The sequence below is a fragment of the Anser brachyrhynchus genome, assembly GCF_964034855.1.
Source record: "Anser brachyrhynchus genome assembly, chromosome: 1".
Lineage (NCBI taxonomy): Eukaryota > Metazoa > Chordata > Aves > Anseriformes > Anatidae > Anser > Anser brachyrhynchus.
The window spans coordinates 135,736,352-135,751,903 of record NC_137694.1 but is presented as its reverse complement, the minus strand read 5'-3'; the positions used below and the strand labels follow the sequence as shown (position 1 = coordinate 135,751,903).

Here is a 15,552-nt window from a genome sequence, read left to right as displayed (position 1 = left end):
TTCAAAGACTCAGATTCAGAGACTTTTCTTTATAAAAGGAATATCCTTTCCCTCACAGACTCTGGTTAATTACACTAATCACAATGTTAACTCTGTGTTTATTTTTTTTTCACACTCTGGGCCCTAACTGGACTAAGTTTCAGACCCTTGGCGGAAACGACATAGAGAGAAAACTCACTCCCTATAACCTCAGGTGGGCACTCAAACACTCCCACGGGTCAGTGAAGATCTCCTCTTTCTCTCTCTCTCTGTCGTACTTATGAAATGAACCTCATATGTAAGTTTACAGCTTAAGCAACATAGTCAAGTGTTTCAAATTGGCTGGGACAAATGGAGAAAGAAGGATGAATATGAGCAACTGTGTTGAAATAGTTTTGTTCGTTTGTTTATATGTTTGGTCTAGTGGGATAGATTTGTAATCAAATAGACTAAGAGAATACTAGCTTTATAGTCTACTAAAGGTTTTTGGAAAAATCTGTGATATACTGATATTTGAAGAACAGCAAGGGAGACTGTGGTAATGTTGCAATTAGCAGAAAGCAAATCCTGGAATAGCACTTCAAGCAACTGTAAAGCAATTTCTTATTTGAAATTTGATACTAGTCAAACATATCTAAAAAAAATGTTTTCTACATAAAAAATTGTATATGATAAAGTGGAAGAAATATTTTTGACACATGAAACGAATACTTGCTTTTGTCTTCCATGAATTTCTACAGAGAATTCTGTCACCTCCAGGCTTTAGGTAATTTTTGTTGGATGTTAGGTTTGTTTCTGTTTTAGAAGAAAATACCATCTCCAAGATGATCAGTGGACCAGATTTTTATTGAAGTAAAAAACATTCATGGTCTATAAACTACAAAAGTACCTTTAAATTATCTTAAATTATTATCTTTATTATTATTAAATTATTAAATTAGTATTTAATACTTGATATTTAATATTAGATATTGAATTATCTTATTTATTATCTTTAGCTTTTACATTATTATTTATTATTACTTGAATAAGTACTTTGCAGAACCAAAATCATAGCATTAACTGGTGTTAATGAAAATGGAAATGTAAACATAATGAAAGATTAGAGCTGTTTACCTATATCGTTTCCTGCTTAGAATCTCCTTGTTACTGGTAATTTTAAGAAGCTTAAGAGAAGGGAGAGAAATAAATAAATAAAATGCAAAGGATGGGAACAATAATACACAAATGTACTGAAAATACTCACCAGGACAGAAAGTGGTGGTCCTGAATATCTTGTTTGCCCTGGAAGAACACATAGTGCCCAAGCTAACAAATTAACTGATTTTGTCCTCTGTTCTTTGCAAAAAAGAAAATTAAAGAAAACATTACAAGGGCTAGAAAGCCATACTGCAAAGTCATAATGAAACAGCAAAATATCACAGAATGGGCAAGGTTGGAAGGGACCTTGAAATAAAATCAACACATTTAAACAGTGATATCATATTTCTAGTTCATCTGGGGTTGAAAATAAAAACAGATAAATAGTTTTGAAACATTATAAGGAAGGATTGAAAGGCCACAGATATGATTTCCACTTCCCCATCAGCCAGGTGGAAGGAGTGGGTGGGACTAGTGTAGAGAAAACATTCATTTCCAAGTTGTTAATTTTAGTATGGATGTTTTGTAACCGTTGTAAAAAAAGGCATCATTAAAAAGCAATTAATGTTAACACAGTGTTTTGTTTACAATAATAAGAGTGCTACATACTGAAGAACGATTGGATAATTATACCAGTTGTGATTATTGGTTGCACAGATGGGAGGGTTTAAAAGCAAATTATCAGATCAAATTCTGTTATTGAATATTAATTCCTTTCTATACTTTTTTGCTTTGCTGACTGAAAAAAAAAAAAAACCACTAATGCTAATTACTCAGTTCACAGTAAAAAGGTAAGATCTTTCATAAGTTTGAAACATCAGTGGTGGTGAGTTAAAAGCTTCAGTCAGTGAAACCTGTTTGTGGTTTTTGTGCTGCAGTTTACTCAGCCTAACGCATGCAGCTGCTGGTGGTGATGGCCACTATGACAAACACTTCAGTGCTGAAAGGCAAAAATGTTCCATACGACCTAGAGAATGTCTATCTTCAGTTCCTTTTTCTCCCTTTTAGTTATTTCCTTGTGCTCCCATGCATTAAAAATGTCATGGTTTTTTTCAAGTTTATTTGCCTTTAGAAGTGTAAAGACCCAGGAAAGAGGAACACTGTGGTTCTGTATATAGGAATACATATGCAAATACTATTATTTTTAAGCCCCAAATAGTTTTCAATAATTCTGCTAATATATGCATGAGTGTATAGCTACAAAAAAATGTAATTATACTTCTTATAAAAAGAGAGCTTCCTGAAATAAGAACTTGCCTAGTACATTTTTTTCTGGATTGTGTCTTTTACTCTCTGTGAAGACATCACATTAACTTTTCCTCATTATGGCTGTCTAGTAGAATTTTCTGCTTTCTAACATATCAGATTAGGTCATTTCCTCATTGTGCCAAACACTGCAGAATACAAACAAACAACCCCCCTGGATCTTTCAAACAAGAAGGTCTAACAAACGAAAATGTATATTATTCTAAAAGCATGAAATGGCCAAAAGCATTATGGATTTCCCTTGACTTCTCATTTTTGTATTATTCCAGTACTGCAAAAATACAACATTCTTAAGATAGCTGGCATGCCAAAATAGGAAATTGCTCAAAATTTAGACTCAGTTTGTGTCTTTATCATGACTTTCTGAAACGAGAATTTTGTGAAATACAAAAATTAGATAATAAATTAGATAAAAGAATGTTAATTGCCATTGTTACTGGACCAATATATTTTAGACATAAAATGGACAATTTATCTAGAATAAAAGTCATTTATATTGTAGCTAGTAATAGCAAATACACACATTTTGTTTTTATGTACAATAACAATTGATTCTTCTGTGGCACTTCTTATATTTTAGCAATTAAGACTTATCTCTATACTCTCAGTTACATAAATGAAGAAAACTTAAGTATTTGTTTATAACTTCATAAATTAGCCATTAATATTTTCAGACTTAGAATGAGTGATACCAGAGCAACTCTTAGTGGTCCAACAGGGGAAAACAAAACAAAAAAAAATCCCCACAATTCAAACGGCCAAAACAGATGAAAAACAACACAAGGTTTTATTTACACAAAATGTCATGTACTTTGGAGTAACTTTCCATGTGATTTCTGGGTTTTCAATGATGTAACAATCATTTCTATAAAATGAAGCACCTAGATGATTTTATTTTATTTATTTATTTATTTATGCCAATTTCTGTCTGCAAAATGGGCTTCTGAACATGAAACTGTAAGCAGTATCAAAATGTATCAAAAAGTCACACCTTGCTCAAATGAAATGCTTTCAAAAAAAGACTTGATATGTTGCAAGTACTCTAGTAACAGTTGGTGTTCAAGAAAAGACAAAATAATCTCAGATTAAACTAGCTACTTGTTAATGAGTGTCCCACGTGCATTATTATATCATAGGTTTTCCCAATAGATAGCTACCAAGACCCAGCTTCAATGAATCATTGACTTTACAGAACCGTTATGACACTACCAGAAAGCCCAATTGGACACTGGGAAGAAGAGGCAGTCTGCGTGCTTGCTCAATGCAAGATGCTCAGATACAAACAGATCCATCAGTGCTACTGTGTAACTTAACTATCCCAAGTTAATTACCAGCTCCAAAACACAAAAGGAGGTCTTTTTTAATTGGAGACTTTACAACAAATGAAAACAGATGAAAACACTGATGATGGTAGACATGACAAGTGCTTTCAGTGCAAGAAAGGAGGGGAGCACAGAGACTATATCAGCCAAGCACTGTGTTTGGGGAAACAAGCCAGAGTTTTGCCTTCACCTTTGGGTCAACAATTTGCTTCTCACATTATTAAAGAACGGAACTAGACTTAAATGTTCTACATCTGAATGTTGGGCTACTGAATATAAAAATCATATGCATATCTTCTAACCACTTTGTTCAAGGCACCAGCTGGTGGCGGTATTCTCTCAACCGTGAGATATCTGTGCTTACAGAGGAAACTGTAGATGAGACCAGGCAATGAGTATCTAGCCTCTGGATCCCATTGGATGTCTGAGTGCAGTTACTTTCAGAAGTCACCATTTAAACAACATTGAAGATACCTCCACGTGCTGTTTCGTTAGTAATGGTATATATCCTTGAAGACTTTGTAGTATTACAAGGCTAGGAGGCACTTGAGCAAACATTTGGTGGACTGTTACTCTGAGGTTGTCAGAAACATAAATTAATTCTGAGACCTAGGCAAACTTTACCATTCCTACATGCTAAGATCGCAAAAGCCAGCTGTGAACCACTACTCAGAAGCAACCTCTTTCTATAGATGTTTCTGCTCAACTGAAATTTTCCATCTGGAAATTTTTTCCATCTGGAGATGGCTTCTGTGTGGTGCCTTCTACAGGTCCTAGTAGTCCGTGTGTGCTGCAATATGAAAGGCTGACACTTCACCCAGTGTGCTATTTTCCATCCTGCCAGCCAGGCACAGAAATAGTAAGTATGATTTCCTCTGACTTTAAAAAGCTGGGTCCAGAATAAGGTGGAGATTCAGCTCACTCTCATGTGGACTAGTGGTTAAAGCAGTACACCAAGAAATCTTGAGGAATATTCTCAGCAGACATTGCCATACAACCTTTGAAATATATGTGTTTCTAACACTGAGCAGTGCCTAAAGAATTGTAGCTAACACATGGTTGTTTAACTTTCATGAAACCCCCTAGGCACACACTAATATTTTTACTTTCCTTTTACCAGGATGCAAACTTGATGATCTTGGAGGTCTTTTCCAACCTTAATGATTCTATGATTCTATGATATATGTAACTTCTGATTAGCTTACAGAAGAATGGGAGGTGAAGTGGCTGTCGTTAGGTTGGCTGATTACTGTCAAACAAGGAGAACAGGAAATCCCTGCCAAACCTCCCTTTGTTTACAAAGCATATTTGAATAGCACCACCATGAATCCCCAGAATACAAAATTGTTGTTTATCAAAGGTGCCATACAAAAGCAATTGCTAGAAATATACGAGAAAACTTATTTCTTACTCTGTTTTCCTTTTTTCTTTTTTTTTTTTTTTCATTTTCAGGTAAAAGGGGAAAAAATTGTGATGGTGCACTATACAATTTTAGACAGTTTGAGAGCTAGCAGCTAGCCAGACACACTGAAACACAGAACAGTAACAGGCATTTATATTTAATCGATCCTATTGAGCCAAGAACAATATTTCAGAGAATATCTCCATTGTTCTGTGGCAGAGGTGTTAACTGGGTGAATGGGATCGATCAGCGATGAGATGAAATGTAAATTGCTGTTAATGCTCTGCTACCAGCTGAGCAACTAAAAAGAGAGAACTATGATGAAATGGGTATGGTTACCCAGCTGAAAAACATTCTGGTCCTGCTGCTGCAGAGACTAATAATGTATTCTCACCGATTTCCAGGGCAGAAAAAAATGCTGAAGAAATGGCAGTGGTGCTGTTCTTTCATCGCCTGTAAAATGCAAACCTTTCCTGCTTGCCGTGAGGAATAGTGGGTGAAGTATAGGTACTTCTGTAATTCATCGTTTCACATTCTGTAATGTAAGCATGGAAATCAGTAGCTCCAGTGACCAGAAGGAGGGAGAGCCCTAGGGTCTGCTTTCATTAACAATCTCAAATAAATGTATCACATCAAGAAACATAATAAAAAAATCTCTGTACGACTATATACATACATGTCCTCCTAAAGTTCCAGTGTGCCGCTGGAGAGGTTATCAGTCCTGGCCTCTATTCTCTTGCCATGTCCCACCTTTTGGAGGTTATGGTCTTCCACTGATCTGCTCCATAAACTTTCAATCAAATTTAATAACGTGGCATTAGTCCTATCTAAATGTTTTAAACTAACCTGGGTTACTTTCCTTGAAATAGACAAGAGAGTCATCCAGCTGGCAGATCTGAGATGATGCTCATCCTCAGCCATTCACTGTCAGGGACAACAAAGTGATGATCTGGGGCTGATAAATTCTTTCATGGAGTATTGGGAGCCAAGAAAGGATGTGTAGTTTTGGCTTTTGTTACAAGTGTAACGAAATTAAAATGTATACAATTAAAAAAAAAAAAATCTTTACAAGGAAAATTGTGTGCGTTTACAAATTAGCCCCAACAGAGGAAACCAGACAACAATCAAAACCAGACAAAATCTATTGTCCCAACTCATAATCTGACATTTACTGGGAAATGAAAGGAGATCGTCCTGGAGGCAGGTGACCTTAATATCACCTACAGGGGAAAATATTTCACCATCTATGATTCACTTAGTTTTGGTCAGTGTAAACAACTTTACTGTAGAAAAGTTACTAAACTGGATGGAAAACATCTGTTCCATTATAACGTTCCTTGATCAGCAAATGTAGTAGTAACTGTAAGGACACTCAGGTGAAGGCTGTATCACATCCAAGGCACATCATATGCAAGGCAAGGCAAATGAGACAATCAGTCTTCCAGAACAACAACAACAACAACAAAAGGTGATAGAAGACAGATATATCTAATAGAGATTTAAAAAAAAAAATCAGTGAGAAAAAAAATCTTTTTTGAGATTAATATATTTTGGTTTTGTTTGACAAGAAGAAATAAGTTTTAATCATTTAATTATTTTGCCAAGAATAGCTTGTTCATCGCCATAAGGAGACTTATTCTAGTAATCAACTTTTCGGAAAACTGAGAGTGCAATATAACTTGATAAAGGTAGGCAGTTTCTTGGATTCCTTTAATTTAAAAATATTTGGAACCTGTAGTCACTTAAATCATAAAACAATGACTTAAATCACAAAGCAATGATTCTGTATTCCTATCTGCTTTGTCTGAATTACAGACAGCAATGTATGACTTTGAAAGGAAAGAAAAACAGAGACAAGCATGCACATGGATTCAGAAAATGGGCAGCTAGAGATGTGATTTTTTATCAGGACGAAAGGTGCAGGGGGGTTAAACTCAAACTCAGGATTTGTACCACATCACATTTAGGTTTAAAGAAAACAAAAACAGAAACAGCTGTATGGAGTAGATTCATTGTCCATCTAGTGTAATATTTTTGTAACATTCATATTGCTTCCTGGTTTATGACTATTTCAGACATCTGAGAATGTGTGTACTAATGCAGAAGGCGACATTCATCATGATACATGAAAGAAACCAATCTGAAAGTAGCTTAGTAACATCTATTCACTGTCATTTGCAGTTTTCTGAAAGCAAACTGCATGTTAGACAGTATCTTTGTCAACCATCTAGCATCTTTCAGGTTTGCAGAAAACCATCAGTTTTTTCTAAGGATTTGCTATAGAGCAATAATTATTCTAAAATTATTTTTATTATTGACTATAACAAAAATCAGAGCAAAAATTTTAAATAGACCTCAAATGCTCAAAAACATAGGTGTAATTTGAGTGCAGATATTCTGTCCTGAGCCATCAAGAATGTTCATCTCATGCTATACCCAAACAGAAGTCTCTCTTCAGAGAATAACAACCATGCAACCTGTACTATGGAAGGCACAGAATATACCAAGTATTCCAGTTACCATTCTATAGACCACTCTTTCAAAATAATGTCTGTTGTAAACCGTTAGATACAGTACCAAATCTATACCTCATTATATACATATATATAATTGTACACAAATCTCTATATACACACATTGCTTATGCATGCATCAAAAGATTAAATAGATAATAGACAATATTGTCAGTAGAGAACAGACTAAACAGAACAAAAGCATTCTGTTATTGTGGGGTCCTGTATATCCCTCAATTTCCTCATTCTTTTCTCAGAGAGTAACTTAGTTACTACAGGTCATCAGTGCACTGGATTAATAGCAAATTCAGGTATCTCATTACCTGAAACTCTTTTAACTAAGGAGAAACCAGAATGCAATTAAACAAAAGGCACACAAGATACCTGAGGACGTTTTGTGGGCTGAAACAGCTTATCAGAATAAGATGTTTTCACAGTGATTTATGCCTCAGAGCAAACACTGACACTACTGCTTGCTGTGCTCACAGCCCTTTAAGAAGACAAAAGAGCAAATCTGCTGATCTAATACTCAGTTTTGTGACTAGCATGCATGGAGAGCTGTTGCATTAGATACAATTTCACAGCAGTTTCCAATTTCTGTTTTATGGAGCTGTTCGATGTTTTTGCCTACCTCCAGTTTGCTATTAAATACAATCCAGAACCTGTATTTTAAAATAAAATACTTTAAAGGAAACATTTAATACAATTCCCTTTTGTTGTACAAATGAAAAACAGTCTAACTGAAATAAATGCATGTTCTATTGAAAGTAAAGCCAACTTCTTTGTCTGTCAAAACACTTTATGAAGGAAGAGAAGAATGGAAGCCTAAGAATATTTTTATCTGTAATTTACTTACTTTGTCAGTCGTAGCAGCAGGATTTATTTATTTATTTTACTAATAAGGATAGATAAGATCTGCCTTTTCTCATTTGTTTTGGGACTTGGTGGGAAGAGGCTGGGTCTTAACTGGAATGTTCTGGGATTTGTTAGATGTCAACCATTTTTCAGTTTGGGAAAAGTTTCTACACCAAAGCTAAGAAGTAACACTGGCTGGGTAGGTAACACTGTAGTGGTTCTAGTAGTAGTAGTATTAACACTGACAGGTTCTAAGTAATTTTTTAAGCATGTATAATCACCTCTAGTGTGTTTTCTCTATTTTCCTAAAGGAATGCTACCATAAAATCTCTCAGTACTTGGAAACCCCGAGTTAGTTGGTAAAGACCAAAAATTTCTCCCAGGTTTCCTGTCTACCACCTTGGCATGGAAAAGGTACATCTGTTTCTACAGTCCACTCACATTATATCTGGCCATCTTCATTATTCCAGTCCAAATTCATAGCAAGATGAAGCCTTTGGAATGAATCCAGCATAAGATGAAAATACAGGCCACTAGAGCTATAGCTCCTCCATTTCATACTACTGAGCATACTGAGCATTAATTACTGATCTATGGTAAAACTAAAAACCTCTGCTATCACTTACATCATATTAGTTTCTATCACATTATATGTCATTAGAGTTGACATAACGATAATATCCACTTTCTAACAGAAATCATTTTAATAGAATATAACAGCACGGTACATGAAGAAAGTTTTATTGGCTATATATTTGCTGAAGTATCATCTGGAAGGCAAATTGTGGTGATTTTGTCAGGTGGTAACAGTAATGTGGTTGCTTACCTAAATTATAAACTGGAAAAACAACACAGCTGGATGACTAGAAGGCTGCAAATATCCAGACTACTAAAACGACAACATCCTTTCTGATTGTTGACTGTCTTACTCTTTGAATCTTACCTTTCTCCTTTGGTTTCCTCTACACAAGTTGTTTGTTTAAATCGGTTTCATATTAATTCTTATGAAGCTGCAAAAAATGCATATAAATTTTAAAATCTAGGATTTGGACTTCATTTGTGAGTGAATAAAAATGATGAGAACTTGTGGTTGGACTATGTGACGTTAATGATACATTTTCAGGGATTCCCATGATGAAAGCATTTTTCCATGTCAAAAAACATACAAGCCAGGACTGGATTAAGTCCCTTCAGTTATATTCAGTCTGAATCCTGCAATCCACTTACCATTTTCTAGGTTGTTCAGGTAGCTTCACAAGACTGAATGTCAAACAGTTTTCTTAAGAAAACAGAAACTTGTTGTTTCTTCTATTTATTTCAGCCTTTCTGTTACCTGGTTGATGGTGTTCAGCAGACTTAAATGAGGATCTTTTATACTTGCCAAACATGGTTCTAGTGTGCCTAGTCTAATTGCTTCCATCATGCATAGTGCAATGTTGTTCTCTCTCCTACCACAAAATAAACAAACAAAAAAAAAATCTAATGCTGTTGCAAGAGGTCAATATTCTCCCCTTCCCTTCTGTTCTTAATATAGTTGACTGGTTGATTTCTGATTCTAATTCTTCATTTCTTTTATCTGTGAGTGTAACAGTCCAAGCTTGTAGTCTAATTATTTTGTTGAAGGGACTTCATTTAGTCTCCTGGATTAAGAGATAGCCCTTTATATATAAAATATATTCAAGATATTAAAACAAACAAACAAACAAAAGGATGTTTAACTACTTAGGCAAATAATAGCAGGAGGTGCAACCTTTTCATGTTTACGGAGGATGGTTCCTAACCTTTATACACGATATGGACTTCAGTTCTCATGTACAGCAACATGCAGTTTCACACAAAGTTTTGGGGAAATAAAAGAAGCAGAGATAGGTAGAGGAACCCCCATAATCTGGTGAGGGCAAGTGGAGGCACCTGAATCAGCTACTCCTTAGACAGTCAAAGACTAATCAGCTCATTGCCCTGGTGTGAAACCCTCTGAGGGAAGCCAACCTAGAGAGTTTTGCAGATTGAAGGGGGCTATTCACAAAAGGGGGATAGAGCTTATTATGGGGTGCAGGAGTAAGAGCATAGCCTTGCAGTCCAATAAAACATATGCTATGGTTATGTTTTAGTTTAACCTGGCAGGTAGTTCAGCACCACACATCTGCTTGCCCAGTCCAATGCAGAGGGGTTGGGGGAGAGCATTGGAAAGGTAAAAGTGTGAGAACTCATGGGTTGAGATAAAGACAGTTTTCTATATAAAGCCAAAGCTGTGCACACAAGCAAAGCAAACCAAATAATTAATTCTCTGCTTCCCACCAGCAGGAAGATGTTCAGCCATTTCCAGAAAAACAGTGCTCATCATGAGTAATGGTTATTTGGAAAGACAAGCACCATCATGCTGAAAGTCCCTCCTTTTTCTGTAATGCAGTTTTTATTGCTGAGCGTGACGTTGCATTGTATGGGATATCCCTTTGGTCAGTCAGGGTCAGCTGTTCTGGCTGTGCCCCCCCAACTTCTTGTGCACCCCAGCCTCTTTGCTGGCAGATCAGCATGAGAAGCTGAAACATCCTTGACACTGTGCAAGCACTGATAAGCAGCAACTAAATGATCAGTGTGCTATCACTCTGTTTTTGTCACAAATCCTAGACATAGCTTTAGAAGAGCTACTGTGAAGAATATTAATTCTATCCCAGTCAAAATCAGTATAGGCTAATTGTGGCAGGTAAGCATAAATGATAAACCAATATGTGTCAGAACTTTGTGGATGCAGAACATGATACAAATGACACTGACTATTTGCAGCTGTGATAACATCAGTCCCACCAGGTCCAGCAGTCAGGATCAAGGGTTTCTGAGGGTACTGGGATTACATTTTGCTATGACTTCTGCCAAACCGGCTCTAAAACAGCTTTAGGAGAAACAGCCACTTATCTCTCTCTTTTGTGGGACAATCAAAGAACAACAAATGTATCTGACTGCTGAAGTGCTTAGTGCTTTCCTGTTTTTTTTTTTTTTTAATGTGAATGTGTGTACAAATGACTTCAGATTTTTATTTTTTTTATTTTTTTATTTTTTTTGCTATAAAACACAGAGCAGATGCTGTACTAGAAAGCCCTCAACACTTTGTGCTGGGCATGGCCAGTTCTCATTTCTCTATTCTGCCCTCCAAATGACAGAGGTCTCTGAAATAAATACACCCAAATGACAAATAGGCGAATTAGCTTTTGTGGCAGCACATTTCCACTCATGTCACTTCGCAGCAGAGATTAAAAAAGTTATAATGTATATCTTTATAATTTAGATTAATTAGATAGTTCTTGTGGGCTTTGTAATATAGACTATATAACTAAACACAAATATTTATAAATAAATAATCCTAACATTAAAAAAAAGTAATTTTTTTTTTTTTAATCAATTAAAAATACTCTGGTTGCTGAGTTGCTTTGTACAGCAGTAGATACAGAACTACAAGTAATAGATGAAACTGCAACTGCTATTTTTGGCTTTAACAGTGCAAAAACCAAATGAAAATAAATTCTTCCATTATGGAATACTTTAATAATTTTTGGTAGAGAGCTGTTATTGTATATAGAATCCTTGTAGTACAGTTATGTTAAAGGTATATATCTATAAAGTTTTAATATTAAGGTTTTACATTATGTCAGGTTAAGGACCCAGAAGCAACAATATTACTTCGATAAGCTTGGAGAATTTGCTTGTGGTTTCTTTTTCCTCTCTCTCTCTCTCTCTTAATGTAGTTCTCCCATTCTTAAAAGCAAGGTACTTGGAGTATGGGGACAGAGGGGCTAAGCTTGAAATTCTAGATGCAGTTTCTTGCTCCCATTATGAATATGTCACAACCTTTACACACTTTCATGGTAGTAGAGGATTCTTACTATACATTTCTATGCATTTCCTGAAAGGTACTCGTCTACATTTCAGTTAACTGAAAAATGAAATAAAGTCAGAAGTAAATTAAAGGAAAAAAAAAAAAGCAAACAAACAAACAAAAACCACCACACACTAAAATCCAGAAGGCTTAGGCTTTTTTTTTTTTAAGACGTTACTGAACTAATATGTTTTATAGAAACACTTAGAAGCCACACCCAACATCAGAATCAAAAGATGGCTGATTGTTATACACTGATTTGTTAATTATCATTCATTGCAACAGTAATGTAAGTTCATTAGCGCATCAACTTCTTAATGACTAGATGTTTTGGAAATGCATAGGTGTTAGCATGGAAGATAAGAGAAAGAACCATAGCAAAAAGAAAGATATATTTTTCTCCTGAGTAAAATAAAACCTTCTTTAATAATACACTTTGCAGGTGTAAAGAAGGTTAAGTTATAACTTTATCTATTACACATATACTTATATTACACTGCCTGACTTCAACTAGTTCAAATTTGTTAGGTGTAGCAGATGGAAATCACCCTGAGGTTAATATCTCTTCCTTTCTGAACTGCCAACTTCCAGCAAGTTTTTTATATCCTTAATTTTGCTATGTTACTAGTTGCACATTCACAGTTTAAGCATTTTACTTCTTTGTTGTTGCTTTCTTTATATTCTTCATTATACATCAAGGGTATTTTATGTTTTTTTATTCATTATATTGTTCATAACTGTGGTCCTACACTTGTCATCATGAATCTGCTGTTTGATTATTATTACAAGCATCAGTTATGTGTTCTGCATTTCTTGCAGCAAGTATTCTGAATGTGTCTGTCTGTTCTTTGTTGCCTGTCCTTTGTGCATTCTTTTGATTTTCACTGAAATCTTACCAGAGATCATGACAGTTATTTTTATGTAAAATATGCCATGTAAGATACTAAATGTATGTTTAAGGCATTAAATGTGTGTTATTATATTACTTAAGTATGCAAAGCTTTGTGAATTTTTGGTAATGTTGAACATCAAGAACTGACATGTTTCTACAATCTAAATAATTAACAGACAACAAGAAAAGGTAAATCTTGTTCCTATTTTTTTGGTAGAGAAACTTTAAAATAGTGAAGAATCTGATTTGCCACTATTTGACAAATGCATAAGTATGCACCGAAGTCAAGATATATGATCTTATTCAGTGTACAAATCATCAGAATACCTCTCCCCATTAAGAAAACTCTTTTAGACCATAGCCTTGTAAAACAGGAAAAGCATCATAAAACTGGAAAAAGCATCATGAGGTGAGCAAAAACAGTCAACAGCTACCATACAATATCTAATCTGAACAGAATCCTTTTGTGTGTGTGTGTGTAAAGAAAAAGAGAATACTTAAAAAACATATATGTCAAAATAGATTTCAGTTTCAGTACCTCTGTGTTCCACAGGAAATGTGCAGAAACTGCAAGTGTCTATGATAAGCTTCATCTCCAAAATTCTTCTCAAAAGAATTCATAACTCCTGATGTTGTATATAAAGAAGGTTTTATTTAAATTTCTTCATTTAAAAGTATATTCTTCTAGCTGCAAAGTTAAGTATTAAAAAAAAAAAGTGAAATATCAGGATCGTGGTGTTACTGTAAACCTCATTCTGTGCGTGAACTTTATAATATAGTCATTAATTATATAGGCAACATTGAGTTCTTTTGAATGCTTGACTTTGTAACATCAAGAATTGGGGAGAGGGGGAGGTCCATAATGTAATTTCCTTGGTTAAATCAGACAAAAACACATCCTTGAAAACAAGTCCTCTTTTATGTTATAGGAATCATCAATAAATATGTTCCACTAAACATATTTAGCACTTGAATTATTAGAATAAGAGGTTGACACTGTGCTTGGCCATGCAGAGTAGGATTAAAGAGAGAACAGTTGGCCTGTGATGTTTGCAAACAGCTACTGAGAGCAGAGACATGATGGAGCTGAGAAACCTTAGGTACAATTTTATGTTCTGATGAGAACTATGCAGATGAGATGAGAACTCAATCAGTGATGAGTTCATGGGTTCATCCTTTCATTTCTTAAAATGTTTACCCTTTCTTACCCTTTCTGTTCCTTTATTCTAAAATCTTCTACTTAGTCTCTCTCTCTCTTTCGGTTTAGCTATCTCAACGCTCAGTTTATTAGTTTATTTGTTTGTTTGTTTCAGTTTCTCCTCATTTTTACCATTCTGTTTATACTTGTTTCCTCTGAAAGAAAAAAAAAAAATGTCAAAGATTTCTGGAAATGATGCCAATATGATCAATATAGGCACTTTTTGTTGCCCACAGGAGACCAGCTGTAAATTCAAGGACTTTCTATCCACAGATTGAACCATGACTGGTGAGACTGAAATCTTTAAAGATATCAGTTATTTAAATTAAAAAAAAAAATCTTTAAAGAGCATGTGTGAACTGCAATATTAAAACAAAACAAACAAAAAAAAGTTTTAAAATTTGACCTATTTGTACAGATTTTTGTAACATATACAGAAGAGTCACATTTCTTCTATGTGCTGATATGATACCCTCTACTGCATTTCAAGTCCTTCCACTAAAGCAGAAAAAGGCAGAAAAAGGACTAGAATTTTCAAAGGGAAATCATCATTTTTTTTTTTCCTTTACAACAGTAGAACAAAGAACTTCCCTGTATTCTAATCCCTAAAGCGTCTGGATAATTTCATTCCCCCCCTTTTTTTTTCTTTTCTTTTATTATTTTTTTTCTTTTAATCAGGCTACAGACTGGGAAATTTCAGTCCAGATGGCTGAAGTTTGGCAAACTTATAAACAAACAAAATCAGGGTCTTAAAAATGGAAGTGATGGGCAATGTTACTAATTAAACATTCTATATTTATTTTGCCCAGCTGCCTCCTCTTTTTCATCTCCAAATAAAAATAACCAAGAAAAAAATAATATTGATTTTGGTAAAAGATATGTTTGGGGCTTTGAGAGAAGGGCTTACTGAAAACCTGTGCATTAACATCTAAACATGGTTTTATGTACATACCTTCACTGAAAATGTCAATCTTCTTTCCAAATTGCCTCTAAAAATGTCATTTTTTGAGTTATTCTAGGTAGGTTTACAACTTCTAAAGTCAAACATAATTTTTTTTTTCCTGTAGGTGTAAATTTTTGGTAGCTACATATGTCTTAAAGGGTGAGATTTTCC

The 15,552-nt window shown here is 34.8% G+C and overlaps 1 long non-coding RNA gene across 1 annotated transcript; it reads right to left on the bottom strand.

The window, feature by feature from the left end:
- Nucleotides 1-228: 228 nt before the first annotated feature.
- Nucleotides 229-7,407, bottom strand: LOC308199116. The gene is made up of 3 exons (XR_013954401.1): nucleotides 5,786-7,407; nucleotides 1,096-1,145; nucleotides 229-774 (listed from the first exon to the last, which is right to left on the bottom strand). It is a non-coding gene; the product is annotated as an uncharacterized lncRNA (long non-coding RNA).
- Nucleotides 7,408-15,552: the final 8,145 nt, after the last annotated feature.